This window comes from Erinaceus europaeus, chromosome 13 (genome assembly GCF_950295315.1).
Source record: "Erinaceus europaeus chromosome 13, mEriEur2.1, whole genome shotgun sequence".
NCBI lineage: Eukaryota > Metazoa > Chordata > Mammalia > Eulipotyphla > Erinaceidae > Erinaceus > Erinaceus europaeus.
Window position 1 is genome coordinate 5,487,282 of NC_080174.1, and position 19,488 is coordinate 5,506,769.

The window sequence follows — 19,488 nt, forward strand, 5'->3', positions numbered from 1 at the left end:
TGTTTACATAACCACTGTTAACTAAGCACCGCCCTGCCTGCAGGACATTGGTTTAATCCCCACTGGTTCGTGATGTCTTTTTGCTCCGCCTCTTCTCCTAGTCCACCCTGATTTCCACAGTCTTTTTTCGCTCCACCCTCTCTACGTCACATCCTGTTTCCACCCTACTTGGCGAGTATATATAAGGACAGGATTGTGGTTAGAGATAGCTTAGCTTAGATTGTGCTGGGTTCCACATGAATAAAGAGATACTGCGTACAGCTCAGCCATGAGTCTCTAGCCGTCTCTCTCTCCCGCCCGCGAAGCCAGCCCGGCAGAGAATCAATACCTAAATCAGTGACTACATTCATCCGGGCCAGGAGAAGTCTTGTGAGCTAGAGAGTGTGCATGGTGGCGGTCAGGCAGTGGCGCAGCGGGTTAAGCACACATACTACAAAGCACAAGGACCCACTCAAGGATCCCGGTTCGAGCCCCCCGGTTCCCCACCTGCAGAGGGGAAGCTTCACAGGCGGTGAAGCAGGTCTACAGGTGTCTACCTCTCCCCCTCCCTATCTCCCCCTCCTATCTCTCAATTTCTCTTTGTCCCATTCAAAACATCAAAAAAGATGGCCACAGGAGCAGTGGATTTGCAGTGCCAGAACCAAGTCACAGTGATAACCCTGGAGGCAAAAAGAGACAGAGAAACGGAGACCCCAAATCTTCATCTGCAATACTCTTGCTTTTAGGTTCATGATTAGTCAACATTTGTTCTGCATTATATCTTAATTCTTTTTCAGCCATCAAGTTTCAGATGCTACCATGATGTCAACCCGACTTCCTTGAGCAGAGGACCTCACCATGTGTCTTGGAGCCTCACCTCTCCAGAGCCCTGCCCCACAGGGGAAAGAGAGAGACAGGTTGGGAGTATGGATCCACCTGCCAATGCCCACGTCCAGTGGAGAAGCAATTATAGAAGCCAGAATTCCCACCTTCTGCACCTCATAAAGAATTTTGGTTGGGGGCTGGGGGGTAGCGCAGCGGGTTAAGCGCAGGTGGCACAAAAATGCAAGGTCCGGCCTAATGATCCCGGTTCAAGCCCCTGGCTCCCCACCTGCAGGGGGGTCGCTTCATAAGTGGTGAAGCAGGTCTGCAGGTGTCTGTTTTTCTCTCCCTCTCTGTTTTCCCCTCCTCTTTCCATTTCTCTCTGTCCTATCTAACAACAACAACATTAACAACAACAACAATAATAACCAAAACAATGATAAACAACAAGGGCAATAAAAGGGAAGATGTGGCCTCCAGGAGCAGTGGCTTCATGGTGCAGGCACCAAGCCCCAGCAATAACCCTGGACACACACACACACACACACACACACACCAGAATTTAGGTCCATACTCCCAGAGGGATAAAGAATAGGGAAGCTCTCAAAGGAGAGGATGGGATATGGAGCTCTGGGGGTGGGCATTGTACCCTTCTTATCCTTTAGTCTTGTCAATATTTCCATTTTATAAATAATAAATAAATTAATTAAAAAGAGAGGGAGAGAGAGAGAGAGAAAGAGATAGCTAGCTCATGGCCATGTGTAAGGCCTTGGGTTTGAGCCCTGGAGCCACCTGGGAGCTCTGCAGATGGCACCTTGGGTACACCACAATGCTTGTCACCGCTCAGCTCTGGCTGATGATGGTGCTGGGGATTGAAACTGGGACTTCAGAGCCTCAGGCAGGAACAGCTTTTGTAGAACCATTTTGCTATCTCCTCCTGTCCGTGTCTTTGTTCTTTAATATACATACATATGTATGTTAAATCACACATATTTGTGATTTAATATTGATTAACAAAATTACGAGATCACAGGGGTATAATTCCACACCGTTCCCACCACCAGAGCTCTGCATCCCTCCACTGGAAACTGCAGTGGTTCTCCCAAGGTGACAGATATGGGTCGACTATTCTTTCTATCACTATCTACACTTATATATTTTTGCCCATTTTTTCTATGGTCCTGCCTTTTCTTCTTTTCTAACTCACACCTATTATTATATCCAGGGGATGCATTGGATCGACCTTCTCGTGGTGCATCCCGTGAGTACCCATTCATTGGGGAAACTGACGATCCTTCCTAGCCGTCTGAATCCACATGGATCCCAGTCACTTTCAAAGCCAGCAACAAGCAGACATCAGGCTCCACCTGACGCTGTTGACTGGCTACGGAAGAAGGGCCAACGCTAGAAGAAGAAGAATTATATCCAGATGTCCTTCTCTTTTCCTCTTCTCTCTCCATGTCCTGATGGAGTTGGAATTCAGAGCCCTCTGGTCATCTTCCCCTACCATTTCTCCCCCCTGGGAGTCTGGACCAAAATTCTTTTTTTTTTTTTTTAAGGATTTAAAAAATTTTTTATTTATTAATGAGAAAGATAGGAGGAGAGAAAGAACCAGACATCACTCTGGTGCATGTGCTGCTGGGGATTGAACTCAGGACCTCATGCTTGAGAGTCCGATGCTTTATCCACTGTACCACCTCCTGGACCATGGACCAAAATTCTTTCTGGGGAGCAGAAGGTGGGGGTTCTGGCTGCTGTAATTGATTCTCCACTGGACATGGGTGTTGGCAGGTGGATACACACCCCAGCCTGTCTCTGTCTTCCTGTAGTGGGGCCTTTGTTCTTTAGACATTTGCTTGCTTTACGTTGGCTCTCACATATTGAGGGTACATAATCTCTCATTTTCATCTTTGAGACCAGTCAGGCAGTATGTTTGCCTCTGGTTATTAAAAAAAAAAATGAACGTCAAGCTGAAATTCTTGAGATGAAAGAGAACATGTCTATTTAGTAAATAAACACAAGAATTCGAGAATGCATGTCCTGGGTCAGGGCCAGGCTGTTGCTTTTTATTTTTCTACTCAAGTCAAATAGTTAAACATCTTGTTTGGGGAGGGTATCACCACCTCACCACCTTATTCCAGATTATTCACCACACAGTTTATCTGAAACTTATGGCTGTTCCTTAGAGCATCACAAACAGGTCGACTGTAAGCTGCCAGTCTTGTTGTGGCCATGAGTCAGGCTTCAGTTAAGATGTGAAGTTACTGATTTTCCTGATGTTACACAAATGTTTTCTGTCAATTCTGGTAAAACACAGCAGATAGATCACTGTTGCCAAAGATCGTGTCTCATATTTGAGCTTTTTTTTTTTTTTTTTTTTTTTTTTTTGCCTCCAGAGTCATTGCTGGGGCTCAGTGCCTGCACTACAAATCCACTGCTCCTGGAGGCCATTTTTCCTATTTTGTTGCCCTTGTTGTTATTGCTGTTACTGCTACTGTTGTTGTTGGATAGGACAAAGGGATATTAAGAGGGGAGGACAGAGAGGAGGAGAGAAAGACAGACACCTGCAGACCTGCTTCACCACCTGTGTCCACTTCACCCCATGTCCACTTGGTCAATTCCAAATTATATTCCTCCATGAGGATCATTTCTGGAACCATCCGTTCCACCCGGTTCCATGGCTGCCAGTTCTTAGCAACATCGCCCCGCCAGATATTCGTCGGGATGCGGCATCATCTAAGTTCATTTCCCACGTCTACGCTCGACCGGACCTGCCAATATACGCGGATATCTTCACCCACCCTGTCCAACGCTTGACGTCTCGTCATCCAATCTGGTCCCCTACGCCTACACTGAACTTCTCTGTTCCAGACTCTTGGAAACAGAGTTGGCAGTCAGCTGAGGTAAAGAACAAACACCTCATCACAGACCCCTGCAAGCGTCAACCCGGCTTTGACCTAGCACGTTATGACTGGGCCCTCCTCAATCGCTATCGAACAGGCCATGGCCGGTGCGCCGCTATGTTCCATCGCTGGGGAGCCAGAGACGACCCGAACTGCCCCTGCGGCTCCAGACAGACTATGACCCACATAGTCAACGACTGCCACCTCTCCAGATTCAAAGGAGGTCTCGAAACTTGACATCAGGCTCAACCTGACGCTGTTGACTGGCTGCGGAAGAAGGGCAAACGCTAGAAGAAGAAGAACCACCTGTGAAGCGACTCCCCTGCAGGTGGGGAGCCGGGGGCTTCAACCGGGACCCTTACGCTGGTCCTTGCGCTTTGCGCCACGTGCGTTTAACCTGCTGCACTACCGCCCGGCCCCCACATTCCAGCTTTGAGCCCTAACATCTATGAACATTTGGAATGTATGTTTCTAGATAGAATTATGAGACCAAATCTTGAAAATGTATGTGAGTCTCCGCATTCTCTATGTTTAGAAGGCTTTGCCAAAGTGGCTCGTGTAGGCTTCCCACTCAATGCCATGTTTTATGTTCTGATGCTATTTATCAAAAATCCTAGTGACTTCCAAATAAGAAAGGTCATCTTTTAATTAGTAAAATACAAACATATATTTAATTTTTTAAAAAAATTATTTATTAGATAGCGACAGAGAGAAAGTGAGAAGGGAGGGGAGATAGAGAGGGAGAGAGACAACTGCAGCCCTGCTTCGTCACTTGTGAAGCTTCCCCCCTGCACTTGGGGACCGGGGGCTTGAATCCAGGTCCTTTAGCACTGTAATGTGTGTGTTCAGCCTGGCCCTGGATACATATATACATATATCTATAATATATTTATTTATTTATTATTGGATAGAGACAGAGAGAAATTGAGAAGGTTTTGGAGACAGGGGAGAGACAGAGAGACACCTGCAGCCCTGCTTCACCACTTGTGACACTTTCCTCTCTACAGGTGGGGACCAGGGGCTTGAACCTGGATCCTTGCACAGTATAATGTGAGCGCTTAACCAGGTGCACTACCACCTGTAGAGTCTAGGTGTAGTACACTTGGTTAAACGCTCACATTATAGTGTGGAATATATATACATTTCCTTTTGTTGCCCTTGTTGTTTTATTGTTGTTGTTATTATTGTTGTTGTCGTTGTTGGATAGGACAGAGAGAAATGGAGAGAGGAGGGGAAGACAGAGAGGGGGAGAGAAAGACAGACACCTGCAGACCTGCTTCACCGCCTGTGAAGCAACTCCCCTGCAGGTGGGGAGCCGGGGGCTCGAACCAGGATCCTTATGCTGGTCTTTGTGCTTTGCACCACCTGCACTTAACCAATACTCATATTTTTAAGAATTAATACTGACGGGTCTGGGTGGTGGTGCATCACCATGGAACTTCTAGCCAAGTGTCCTTGCTCATGACACAAGACGTTGACGTCTGCCTTCTCTGAAGATTCTGCTAAGTAGACAACATTGGTGTGTGTGTGTGTGTGTGTGTGTGTGTGTGTGTGTGTGTGTGTGAAAGAGAGAGAGAGAGACAGGTAGAGAGAGACAGACTCAGGTCTGAGCCTGGCCCTCACGTCAGTGAAGGAAACTCCAGTGCTGTGGTCTCTTACTTTCTCTGTCTCTCTGAAAATCTGCCCAGGGCAGGGAAGCCTCAGAGATGAACCCCCTCCCTCCATCCTCCAAAAGGAAATTCCTTTTAACAATTTCCTTTGTTGTGGTGGTTGTTATTATTATTTATTGTCATCAGGGTCATTGGAGGCTTAGTGCTGTAACTATGAATCCATTGCTCCTAGTGACCATTTTCTTCTCCTCCTCCTCCTCCTCCTCCTCCTCCTCCTCCTCGTTCTCCTCCTCCTCCTTTTCCTTCTCCTCCTCCTCTTCCTTCTCCTCCTCCTCTTCCTCCTCCTCCTCCTCCTCCTCCTCCTCCTCCTCCTCCTCCTCCTTCTTCTTCTCTTGCCTCCAGGGTTATTGCTGGGGCTCTGTGCCTGCACCACAAATCCACTGCTCCTGGAGGCTATTATTCCCCCTTTTGTTGCCCTTGTTGTTTAAGGTTGTTGTAGTTATTATTGTTGTTGTTATTGCCATCATTGTTGGATGGGGCAGAAAAAAATGGAGAGAGGAGGGGAAGACAGAGGGGGGAGAGAAAGATAGACACCTGCAGGCCTGCTTCACCACCCGTGAAGTGACCCCCCCTTGCAGGTGGGGAGTCGGGGTCTCGAACAGGGATCCTTATGCCGGTCTTTGCGCTTTACGCCATGTGCGCTTAACCCGCTGCGCTACCGCCCGACCCCCACCACCCCTGTAATTCTTGGTGCTGGCGTGGAAACAGGGAGCTAAGCTCAGGGTGCATGGGCAGGACTGGAGGAGGTCACAGAAGCAGCATTCCCCAGGAATGAGCTTGTCTCCAGGCTGCCCTGATGCTGAACATCTGGCTGACCTCGAAAAAGAGTCCAATCATGATGAGTGTCTGCAGATAGTCCCTGGACAAGAATGTGCATAACTTTGATGTGGGGGGGATAATGGTTTACGGTCAGCAGTCAAAACATTTGTAGGTATGTGTGTAAAATGTCTCAGTTTTCTGCAAAACACTCCCCCCCCAGCCCAGGTCCTCCTCCACCATCATGAACCAGGACATGAAAGCCCTCCCCCCCAGAATCCTTTGCTTTGCTTTGCTCCACAGCCCCAAACCCAGTCCACATCTGCTTTGTTCCCACTGTTGTTTCTATTCCTCAACTTCTGCCTGTGAGTGAGATCATCCCCTCTTCACAGCTCATCTTCTCTTTCTGGGTGATTTCACTTCACATGATTCCTTCAAGTTCATCTGACAAAAGGCTAATAACCAGAACACATAAAGAGCCCACTAAACTCAGCAACAACAACAACAATAATAATAACCCCATCCCAAAATGAGGAGATGATACAAACAGAAGATTCACCATAGAAGAGATCCAAAAGGCCAATAGATATATTTTTAAAAATGAGGTGTTTTACAAGTGGAACCTGAACTGGAATTGGCGTATTGCACCAAAGTCAAAGACTCTGGGGCGGGTGAGGGGAGAATACAGATCCAAAAGGATGACAGAGGACCTAGTGGGGTTGTATTGTTATGTGGAAATCTGAGAAATGTTATGCATGTGCAAACTATTGTATTTACTATTGAATGTAAAACATTAATTCCCCAATAAAGACATTTTTTTTTTAATGAGGTAATTTTTTTTTTTTTTTTTTTTTTTTTTTTTTAGGATCTGAGGATTCAACAAAAAGCAGTGACTTGGGAGTCAGGCTGTAGCACAGCAGGTTAAGCACAGGTGGCTCAGAGAGCAAGGACCAGAGTAAGGATCCCGGTTCGAGCCCCCGGCTCCCCACCTGCAGGGGAGTCGCTTCCCAGGCGGTGAAGCAGGTCTGCAGGTGTCTGTCTTTCTCTCCCCCTCTCTGTCATCCCCTCCTCTCTCCATTTCTTTCTGTCCTATCCAACAACAACAACAATAACTACAACAATAAAACAAGGGCAACAAAAGGGAATAAATAAAATAAAGTCAAGTGACCGTTTAAAAAAAAAGGAGTGATTTCACTGCAGCTGGTTAGTTTTCCTTCAGATTAAAGGGTTATGGGGAGCTTTTTCTGGTGCCTTAGTGTCCTGCCTCATAGTATCAGGACTCAAACCTGAGGTGCGTGTGTCCTAAGCCTGTACCCTGCCCAAAGGGTTATCCCTCAAAATGTTCTTTCCTTGGTCTGACTGCAACACACTTCTGCTCTTTTTTTTAAAATTTATTTATTTATTGGGGAATTAATGTTTTACATTCAACAGTAAATACAATAGTTTGTTCATGCATAACATTCCCCAGTTTCCCATTTAACAATACAACCCCCACTATGTCATTTATCATCCTTCATAGACCTGTATTCTCCCCACCCACCCACCCCAGAGTCTTTTACTTTGGTGCAATACACCAATTCCATTTCAGGTTCTACTTGTGTTTTCTTTTCTGATCTTGTTTTTCAACTTTTGCCTGAGAGTGAGATCATCCCATATTCATCCTTCTGTTTCTGACTTATTTCACTTAACATAAATTTTTCAAGGTCCATCCAAGATCGGCTGAAAACGGTGAAGTCACCATTTTTTACAGCTGAGTAGTATTCCATTGTGTATATAGACCACAACTTGCCCAGCCACTCATCTGTTGTTGTTGGACACCTGGGTTGTTTCCAGGTTTTGGCCATTACAAATTGTGCTGCCAAGAACATATGTGTACACAGATCTTTTTGGATGGATGTGTTGGGTTCCTTAGGATCTATCCCCAGGAGAGGAATTGCAGGGCCATAGGGTAGGTCCATTTCTAGCCTTCTGAGAGTTCTCCAGACTGTTCTCCACAGAGGTTGGACCAATTGACATTCCCACCAGCAATGTAGGAGGGTTCCTTTGACCCCACACCCTCTCCAGCATTTGCTGTTGTTACTTTTCTGATGTATGACATTCTCACAGGAGTGAAGTGATATCTCATTGTTGTCTTGATTTGTATTTCTCTGATAATCAGAGACTTGGAGCATTTTTTCATGTGTTTCTTGGCCTTTTGTATCTCTTCTGTGGTGAATATTTTGTCCAAGTCCTCCCCCCATTTTTGGATGGGGTTATTTGTTGTCTTATTGTTGAGTCTGGCAAGCTCTTTATATATGTTGGTTATTAAACTCTTATCTGATGTATGACATGTAAAGATCTTTTCCCATTCTGTGAGGGGTCTCTTGGTTTGGGTAATAGTTTCTTTTGCTGTGAAGAAGCTTTTTAACTTGATGTAGTCCCATAGGTTTATACTTGCTGTAGTCTTCTTTGTAATTGGATTCGTTTCATTGAAGATGCCTTTAAAATGTATGCGGAAAAGAGTTCTGCCAATATTTTCCTCTAAGTATTTTATAGTTTGTGGTCTAACATCCAAGTCCTTGATCCACTTGGAATTTACTTTTGTATTCAGTGAAATACAGTGATTCAGTTTCATTCTTCTTCATGTTTCAACCCATTGTTTCCAACACCATTTGTTGAAGAGACTCTGCTTTCCCCATGTAATAGTCTGGGCCCCTTTGTCAAAGATTAGATGTCCATAGGTGTGGGGCCTCATTTCTGGGCTCTCAATTCTATTCCACTGGTCAGTGTGTCTATTCATGTTCCAGTACCAAGCAGTTTTGATGACAATGGCCCTATAATACAGTTTGAGATCTGGGAGTGTGATGCCTCCGGTTCTGTTCCTTTTTTCTCAAGATTGTTTTGGCAATTCTAGGTCTTTTCTGGTTCCAGATAAACATTTGTAGCATTTGTTCTATTCTCCTAAAAATGTGCTTGGGATCTTGATGGGGATAGCATTAAATCTGTAGATGGCTCTGGGTAGTATATTCCTTTTGATGATGTTAATTCTTCCAACCCATGAACATGGAATATCTTTCTACTTCTTTGTGTCTTTTTCAATTTCTTTGAGTAGTGACTCATAATTTTCAGTATACAAGTCTTTCACTTCTTTGGTTAGGTTTACTCCTAGATATTTTATTGTTTTTGTTGCTATAGGAATTGATTTCTAGATTTCAGTTTCTTCTAACTTAGTGTTTGCATAGAGGAATGCCACTGACTTTTGAATGTTAATTTTGTAGCCTGACACCTTACTGTATTGCCTGATGATTTCCAAAAGCTTCTTGCTGGATTCCTTAGGTTTTTCCATGTATACTATCATGTCATCTGCAAATAAGGAGAGTTTGACTTCTTCTCTTCCAATCTGTATGCCTTTAATTCCTTGCTCCTGCCTGATTGCTATGGCAAGAACTTCCAACACTATGTTGAATAGTAATGGTGATAGTGGGCAGCCCTGTCTAGTACCTGATCTGAAGGGAAATGCTTCCAGTTTTTCACCATTGAGTATGATGTTGGCTGTAGGTTTGCTATATATAGACTCCGCTATCTTCAGGAATTTTCCATCTATTCCCATTTTTTGTAGTGTTTTGATCATAAAGGGATGTTGTATTTTGTCAAAGGCTTTCTCTGCATCTATTGATATGACCATGTGGTTTTTGGTCTTGCTTTTGTTGATGTGGTGGATCACAGTGATTGATTTGCGTATATTAAACCAAACTTGCATGCCTGGGATAAACCCCACTTGGTCATGATGAACAATCTTTTTGATATACTGCTGTATCCGGTTGGCTAGAATTTTGTTCAATATTTTCGCATCTATGTTCATCAGAGATATTGGTCTGTAGTTTTCTTTTTTGGTTGTGTCCCTGTCTGCTTTTGGTATCAGGGTGATGTTGGCTTCATAGAAGCTGGCAGGGAGTATTCCAGTGTCTTCAATCTTCTGGAAGACTTTTAAAAGTAGAGGTACTAATTCTTCTTTGAAGGTTTTGTAGAATTCACTTGTAAAACCATCTGGTCCAGGGCTTTTATTTTTGGGGAGATTTTTGATAACTGTTTCAATTTCATTAGCTGTGATGGGCCTGTTCATGTTATCCACTTCCTCTTTACTTAGTTTTGGAAGTTGGTAGGTATCTAGGAAATCATTCATTTCTTCCAGGTTCTCTAGCTTGGTGGCATATAGTTGTTCATAGAAGCCTCGCATGATATGTTGAATTTCTGCAATGTCTGTTGTGATATCTCCTCTTTCATTTACTATCCGATTCATTTGGGTCTTCTCCCTTTTTTGTTTTGTGAGTCTGGCTAAAGGTTTGTCGATTTTGTTTACTCTTTCAAAGAACCCACATTTACTTTTGTTGATCTTTTGTATGGTTTCCCTATTCTCAATGTTATTTATTTCTGCCCTAACTTTAGTGATTTCTGTCCTTCTGGTTGCTTTAGGGTTCCTTTGTTGTTCTTCTTCTAGGTCTTTGAGATGTGCAATCAGGCTGTTTATTTGTGCCTTTTCTTGTTTCCTAATGTGTGCTTGTATAGCTATGAACTTCCCTCTTAGGACTGCTCTAGCTGTGTCCCACATATTTTGATAGCTTGTGTCTTCATTTTCATTGATTTCTTCCTTGATTTCCTCTTTGACCCAGAAGTTGTTAAGAAGTGTACTGTTGAGCTTCCACATTTTGGCACTGTTACTAATCTTTTGTTGATTGTTAAGTGTTAGTTTAATTCCACTGTGGTCTGAGAAGATGCTTGGGATGATTTCAATGCTCTTGAATTGGCTGATGCTGTCTTTGTTGGCTAATATATGGTCTATCCTTGAGAATGACCCATGTGGATTTGAGTAAAATGTGTATTCCAGTTTCTTGGGATGAATGACTCTGAAATTGTCCAATAGTTCTAGTTTATCTATCTCTTCATTTAGCTCCCTTATGTCTTTATTGATTTTCTTCCTGGATGATCTGTCAAGTTGAGAGAGTGGGGTGTTTAAGTCCCCTACTATGATTGTGTTACTGTTAATATATTGCTGTAGCTCTTTCAGTAGAAGTTTGATGTATTTAGATGGCTTCTCATTGGGTGCATAGATGTTAATAATTGTTAAGTCCTCTTGATTGACTGATCCTCTGAGCATTAAGTAGTGTCCATTCCTATCTTTATTAATCTTATCTATTTTAAAGTCTATCACGTTAGATATGAGAATAGCTGCTCCTGCCCTTTTTTGTGGGCCATTGGCTTGTATGATAGTTTTCCATCCTTTCACTTTAAGTCTGTGTTTGTCTTGTTGAGTTAGGTGGGTTTCCTGTAGACAGCATGTTGTTGGGTTGTGTTTTCTGATCCACCTTCCTACTCTGTGTCTTTTAATAGGTGAATTCAGGCCATTGAGATTTATTAATATCAAAGATTGAAGATATTTTAGCGCTATTCTTGTAGAGTTTTAGAGTGTTTGATATATGTCCTATTTGTGGTGGTCTGGTTGTTTATAGGAGACCTTTCAGAACTTCTTTCAGGGCAGACTTGGTGATGGTTGCTTCCTTCAACTGTTGCTTGTCTGAGAAGGTTTTGATGCCTCCATCTAGTCTGAATGACAGTCTAGCAGGATATAGTATTCTTGGCTGAAAGCCTTTCTCATTGAGCACTCGATAGATATCTTGCCATTCTCTTCTGGCCTGTAGTGTTTGTATGGAGAAGTCTGCTGCTAATCTTATGGGTTTTCCTTTGTAGGTGACTCTTTGTTTTTCTCTTGCAGCCTTGAGGATCCTTTCTTTATCCTTATTCCTTTCCATTCTAAGTATGACATGTCTTGGTGTCTTTAGGTCTGGGTTAATTCTGTTTGGGACCCTCTGGGCTTCTTGAATCTTTATGTCTTTGGTGTTGTCTAGACTAGAGAAATTTTCAGCTATTATGGCCTGGAGAATGCTTTCTTCCTCTCCTTCTCTTTCTTCCTCTGGTAAGCCAATAATGCGTATATTGTTTCTTTTGAAGTCATCCCATAGGACTCTGTTGTTGTTTTCAGCATCTCTTAATCTCTTTTTGAGATCTCTTACTTCTTTTTTAGTTGTCTCTAATTCATCCTCCATCTTGCTAATTCTGTCTTCAGCCTCATAGATTCTATTCTCTCTGCCCTCTACTGTTTTCTGGAGTTCATCTATTTTGTTGCCCTTCTCTGATACTGTTTTAGCTTGTTCAGCTAGTTGCCTTCTTAGCTCAGCGATTTCAGCTTTCAGCTCTCTAATAACCATGAGATAATTAGAATTTTCTTCCATATTCTCATTTGTTGTTCCTGCATTTCTTATTACAATTTTTTCAAATTCTTTACTCACTCCTGTTATTATTTCCTTAGCTAATGTTTGGATGTTGAACTTGTTGTTTTGTACTTCACCCTCTGGAGGACTTTTAGCTGGACTCTTGTCCTGGTTCGAGTCTCCAATATTTTTTCTTGTTGTTTTAACCATTTTATATATTATGTTATGAGTCCCCCTTATCAGTACTTTTCAAATTATTGATCACTATTGCCTGGATTGACTTGTGTCTAAGTAATTTAATTAAAGGGTTCACAGTGGTGGAAGTTAACAGTTATTTCAATCCCTGAGTTGGAGCTCAGTGCTTTAAAAGCCTCTTTCTTTTTTTTTTTTTTTTCCTTCCCTGTAGGCTATGGGAGCCTGAGGGCTTTTAAACTATCAATAGGCTTCTTAGCTTAATCACTGACTCCTGACCAAGAGATAAAGCAGGGTGTGGCAGAGATAATCCAGTGGTTATGCAAAGAGACTTTCACAGCCCCTCAGCTATGCCACCGAGATATAGGTCTTCTGAGTTTCCTGGTTAGATCTCTGTTCCCTGGTGTCCCTTCCTGTCGCTGCTCCAGATTCTGAGGATAGCAATGGAGACTCAGAGTTGCACTTGGTGAGTCTCTGGGGAGTCCTCTCCTCCCTTAAGCTGTCCCCTTGTTGGTTGAGCAGACTGGAGGTGGTTAACTGGAGGTGCTGAACTGTTAGCAGTCACTTAATCTCTCCTTAGGCCCCTCTCTCCTCTCTGTCACCAGCCACATGTGTTTGTACTCATCGGTGATTTACTGGCTTCCTGTGGTCAGTCTAGTCCTGTCTTGTTTCGGTTTGGGTGGTCTCCTTTGGTATTCCTAGTTCATCTGGGAGAGGAGAGGAGAGGAGAGGAGAGGAGAGGAGAGGAGAGGAGAGGAGAGGAGAGGAGAGGAAGCGATCTGCTGCTCATAGCTCTGCCTCCGGAAGTCCCAGTGCCACACTTCTGCTCTTTATCAAACTCAGAATCATTCCTCTTTTTTCATTCATTTATTTTTATGTAGACAGAGAAAAACTGAGAGGGCAGGGGGAGTTAGAGAAGGAGAGAGAAACAGAGACGCCTGCAGCCCCTCCCTTGATAGCTTTCCTATTTTTTTAAATGTTGTTGTTGTTGTTGATGATGATGATGTCGTTGTTGTTGGATAGGACAGAGAGAAATGGAGAGAGGAGGGGAAGACAGAGAGGGGGAGAGAAAGATAGACACCTGCAGACCTGCTTCACCGTCTGTGAAGCGACTCCCCTGCAGGTGGGGAGCCGGGGGCTTGAACCGGGATCCTTATGCCAGTCCTTGTGCTTGGTGCCACATGCTCTTAACCCACTGTGCTACTTCTCTTCCTTTCTAAGTCACACCTACACCTCTTACTACTTCTGAATGTCTTTTTTTTTTTTTTCTCCCTCTTCTCTCTCTGGGTCCTGATGGAATTGAAGTTCAGAGCTCTCTGGTTATCTTCCCCTAACATTTCTCCTACTCAGGAAGCATGGATTGAAGTTCTTTTTGGGGTGCAGAAGATGGGAGTGCTGGCTTCTGTAACTGCTTCTCTGTGGGACTACAATTCCCCATGGGAATGAGCCCCAACTGAAGTGGCCGTCCGTCAGAGTCGATACAGAGTGCTCCAGAGTAGTTTGGAGAACCCTCAGGAAGCTAGAAGGGGACCTGCCCCCGCCTCTGCAGTTCCTCTCCTGGGGATATATCCTGAGGGACCACACACACCCATCCAGAAAGATCTGTGCGCACCTGTGTTCATAGCAGCACAATGTGTAATAGCCGAAACCTGGAAGCAACCCAGGTGTCCAACAACAGATGAGGGGCTGAGCAAATTGTGGTATATATACACAATGAGATACTACTCAGCTATTAAAAATGGTGAATTTACCTTCTTCACTTCATCTTGGATGGAGCTTGAAGAAATTAACTAATTAATTAAATTTATTTATTGGATAGAGACAGAGAGAAATTGGGGGGGGAGATAGAAGGATAGATAGAGACACAAGGTTCCTGGTCACAAACGCTCCCTGACTGACGCTGTGTCAAGTGGAGAACAGGACACAGAAGGTGAGGGCAAGAGCTAGTCTGGCATCTCTGAGGCTGAGGGACTGACCCAAGGCAGCCCAGAGCCCCCCTGTCTCAACTGCTGTATTGCAGTGACAGGTAGGTGAGACATCTTTTCCTCTTTTCATAAAAGTTTGGGCTGGCCCAGATGGCTCTTGGAAGTTGTCCTGAGAGGCTGTGCTTGGAAGGCTGCACTGTGTCGTCTACTGAGAGCCCTGGTGCTGGTCCCCCAGCCAGTGACTCCGGTGCCAAGGTGGGTCTCTCTCCACAGCTCCGAGATCATTCCAGTGTAATTAGAAACACGTGTGGGAATGTGCATTTTCTTAAACTCCCCTGCATTGTACTCTCCGTAGCATTTTGATTGAAAAGTAGGGATTGACAAAGCCGGGGGGTGGGGAGGGCAGGAACTTATGTGTCAGCATTAAGTGTCCAAGAACAGGTCTCTTCAGGATGAAAACCAAATATCCCAAAGGGGGAGTGGGAGGCTGCCTCTGGGCCCTGAGCACCGGGGCAGGTGAGCAGCTGCGGGAGGGACAGGGCTCCCAGCAACCTTTCTCCATGTGGCACGGGGAGTTTTGTCGGCAGTGTTGATTACTCTTGCAAATGTTTTTGTAGCCTGGCTTCTTCCGGAGTGATTCTACCTTCTGGAATGCTTTATTTCTAATGGAGAATATATATTGGAGAATATCTTCTCTGTGACATCCACAGAGAGGACAAATTAGAAATGAAGAGAACCTGCTCATATCTATATCTATCTATCTATCTATCTGTCTGTCTGTCTGTCTGTCTGTCTGTCTGCCTGCCTGTCTGTCTGTCTGTCTGTCTGTCTGTCTATCTATCTATCTATCTATATTACACAAGTTTGCCTCTGGGCCAGGGGTAACTGTGCCAGTCAGTGTCTGCAGGACCAGAGGAGTGGCCGTGGCGGTGGAGCCAGCCGGTGAGGTGTGGCTGCTGGACAGTGTCCACTGCCAGGAAGCCACCATGATGGAGAAAGGCTGGCTTAGTGCTGTGAGAGGTTCTGGCTTTTTAGCTTTAGTTGGAAATTAAAATCTTTTTTTTTTCTCTAAAGATTTTTATTTATTTATTTGAGTGATAGGAGGAGAGAGAGAAAGAAGCAGACATCACTCTGGTATTTGTGCTGCTGGGGACTGAACTCAGGACCTCATGCTTGAGAATCCAGTGCTTTATCCACTGCACCACCTCCCAGACCACAAGATTTTGTTTTTGTTATTGTTGTAATTGGGTTTCTCTGCTCTGGGCACACATGCTCTCTCTCTCTCTCTCTCTCTCTCACACACACACACACACACTTACTTGCCTTCATGAAGGGACAGCTGCCTCCCTTTCTTTTTTCCAAACCTCCTGACTTCACTTATTCTATTTCCTCTAGCTCCCATTGAACCTGCACTAGTTACTACTACTGCTTCTTCTTTTTAGAGATCATTTATTTATTAGAAAGGAGAGAGAGAGAGAGAGAGAGAGAAGGAATCAGACATCATTCTGGTACATGAGCTGCCAGGGATGGGACTCAGGACCTCATGCTTGAGAGTCTAACGCCTTAGCCACTGTGCCACCTCCCAGACCACACACCAGTTACTTCTGTAGACTGACCTCACTCACAGCACAGCCTCCATTATGCTTGCTAGTCAGTTTCAACTAAGAGAAGCCCACCTTCTTCCCAGTCCACCTCTGAGTGCTCTATAACACTGGGAACAGTGACATCACACAGGGACTGAAGACGGTGACCTGGAAGGAAACGGGATGGAGGGTGGGCGAGGGCTCAAAGGTCAAATGCCGTGACGTTGGAGAGTGAGGCCCTGACAGCTTCCTGCCAGTGGCCAGACTCACCAGTCAAGAGACACAGATAACAGATTAGACTCCACAGAAGAAAAGGTTCGTGGGAAGACTGATACTGTAGAAGTGGATGCCACGAACAATTAAGCAACACAGACTTCCTTTGCAACCTTCAGAAAGAACCAACTTTGTCTGGAACCTTGATTTTAGACTCATGCCTTCAGAACTGTGCACCAGTACATTTCTGGTGTTGAAGTTATCTAGTTCATGCGACTTGGTAACAGCAGTTTAGTGACATCGTGTGTCCTTCAAGTAAATAGAAGTGATTGTTAGACTAGATTAAAAAAAAAAAAAGGAAACTCAGCTTTATTCTGCTTGCAAGAAATGCACTTAACACTTGCAACTAGGTTGAAAATAGAACTATGGGAAAAGACACAACATGCTAACATGAGTCAGAAGAAAACTGGGTAACAGCTAAGATCAGCAGATTTCAGAACAAAGTAAATTAATAGAAAAAAAGATGAGACGGCAGTAATAAAAAATTAAATTTTTAAAAATATTTATTTCCCCTTTCGTTACCCTTGTTTTTTATTGTTGTGGTTATGATTGTTGTTATTGATGTTGTCATTGTTAGATAGGACAGAGAGAAATGGAGAGAGGAGGAGAAAACAGAGAGGGGGAGACAAAGACAGACACCTGTAGACCTGCTTCACCACCTGTGAAGCGACTTCCCTGCAGGTGGGGAGCCAGGGGCTCAAACTGGGATCCTTCCGCTGGTCCTTGGGCTTTGCACCACCTGTGCTTAACCTGCTGCGCTACTGTCCAACTCCCAGCAATAAAAAAATTATGCACCTAATAATAGAGCTTCAAAATACACAATGCAAAAATTGAGAGAAATACAGGGATAAATAGTCAAGTCATAACCATGCCAGAAATTTCTTTTTTAAATTATATTTATTTATTTATTGGATAGAGACAGCCAGAAATCAAAGGGAAGGGGATAATAGAGAAGGAGAGAGACTCCTGCAACACTGCTTCACCACTTGTGAAGCTTTCCCCCTGCAGGTGGGGACTGGGGGCTCAAACCTGGGTCCTTGTGCATTGTAACGTGTGCTTAACTAGGTGCGCTACCACCCAGCTCCATGCCAGATATGTCAAGATTCCTCTCTCTATAAGGAAATAAGGTAGACAGAAAAATTGTTAAAAGCACTGACAGAACTGAAATCATGGGGAGATGGGCGGTGGTGCACTGGATTAAGAGCACATTTAAGCGCACATGGCATGAAGCCCAAGGACCGATGTAAGAATCCCGGTTTGAGCCCCTGGCTCCCCACCTGGGGGGGGGTCACTTCACAAGTGGTGAAGCAGGTCTGCAGGTGTCTGTCTTTCTCTCTGCCTCTCTGTCTTCCCCTCCTCTCTCCATTTCTCTCTGTCCTATCCAACAACAACAATAATAACCACAACAACAATAAAAAACCAACAAGAGCAACAAAAGGTAAAAATATAGCCTCCAGGAGCAGTGGACTCCTAGTGCAGGCACGGAGCCCCAGCAATAACCCTGGAGGCAAAAAAAAAAAGCACTTAAATCATCTAATTGACTTTTGTAGAACAGTCCAACAGCAGTGTTCATTCTGCATGCACATGATAGGGCAGAAACCAGGCCACAGAGACAGTCTGAAGACATTCAAATATTCTAGTTATGTGTTAATCTGGTTATAACAATTAAAATTGATGTCAGTAACAGAAACATCTTTGGAAAATTACCACATGGAAAGTTGAACAACACATTTCTTTTCTTTCTTTCTTTCTTTCTTTCTTTCTTTTTTTTTTTGCCTCCAGGGTTATTTCTGGGGCTCGGTGAATTCACTGCTCCTGGAGGCTTTTTCTTTTTTTTCGTTCGTTGCCCTTGTTGTTTTATCCTTGTTGTGGTTATTATTGTCATTGGATAGGACAGACAGAAATGGAGAGAGGAGGGGAGACAGAGGGGGAGAGAAAGACAGACACCTGCAGACCTGTTTCACCGCCCGTGAAGCGACTGCCCTGCAGGTGGGGAGCTGGGGGCTCGAACCGGGGATCCTTATGCCGGTCCTTGCGCTTTGCGCCACCTGTGCTTAACCCGCTGTGCTACTGCCCAACCCCCAAACGACACTTTTTTAAAAGGCTTGTCTCAAAGAAGAAGAACATAAAACAGAATGTAGAAAGTATTTTGAAATGAATTAAAATGGAAATGTCAGGGATTGAACTCAGGTCCTTGCACATGCAAGTCCTGCGCTCCACCACAGGGCCACCTCCACACCCACGAAAGTCTTGTTTCTGTTGAGTCAGGCAGGTTGTCCCCTGTTCCCAGGGCTACCATCCAAATCTTCCTGGGTGAAGATTCACCTGAGTCCATGTGGATAAAGATTTTCATAGACAAGTCCAGGGGTGCGGGCTCAGACGTCATGGGGGAAGGCGGCCACATTTGCCGGGAAGAAGGGAAGCAACTATATGGTAAAGTAGCTGCCTGCCAGAGAGCTTGTGCTCAGGATGGATGCTATTTGGAACAAACAAAGGTGTAGAGGGAGCCCATGAACACAGGAGACAAAGTTCAACTCCATCCTCTGTCTTGGTTAGACTGAGAGAAGCTTAGACCTGAGTCAGTGGCAACTTAAACTGACTGGCACAGTCTTCAACTGAATCCAGCAAACCTAATCCTGTCCAACCTTCACTCTGAGGAGCAGCACCTTCATCTTGACTTTCACAGACATGCTTCTAGACTGGGGACAGCCGGCCAGAACAGGGAGAGTGTGCCAGCACTTTCTAGAATGTCCTCTAAGAGCAGTTTCACAGTGATGTCTAGAATGTTCTCTAAGGGCAGTTTCACAGGGCTGTTCTGGGTGGCTTGTTAGCCAGCGGCTGACTGCGGGCTGAAACATACATCCTTCCCAGTATCCTGAGCTCGGGTCTCAGTAGCTTCTCTCCTGCCTTAAAAACAGAGAAAAGGGTGTCGGGTGGTAGCGCAGCGGGTTAAGGGCACATGATGCAAAGCGCAAGGACCAGCATAAGGATCCCGGTTCGACCCCCCCGGATCCCCACCTGCAGGGGGGTCACTTCACAGGCGGTGAAGCAGGTCTGCAGGTGTCTGTCTTTCTCTCCCCCTCTCTGGCTCCCCTCCTCTCTCCATTTCTCTCTGTCCTATCTAACAACAACAACAACAG

At 44.6% G+C, this 19,488-nt stretch overlaps 1 long non-coding RNA gene across 1 annotated transcript in view; it reads left to right on the forward strand.

Annotated features, from left to right (window-relative positions):
• Window positions 1–14,630: 14,630 nt before the first annotated feature.
• LOC132542642 (uncharacterized) overlaps window positions 14,631–19,488 on the forward strand; it is a 35,108-nt gene continuing 30,250 nt past the window's right edge. Inside the window, exon 1 of the long non-coding RNA XR_009553606.1 lies at window positions 14,631–14,747. This is a non-coding gene — a long non-coding RNA (uncharacterized LOC132542642). The remainder of the gene's footprint in view (window positions 14,748–19,488) is intronic.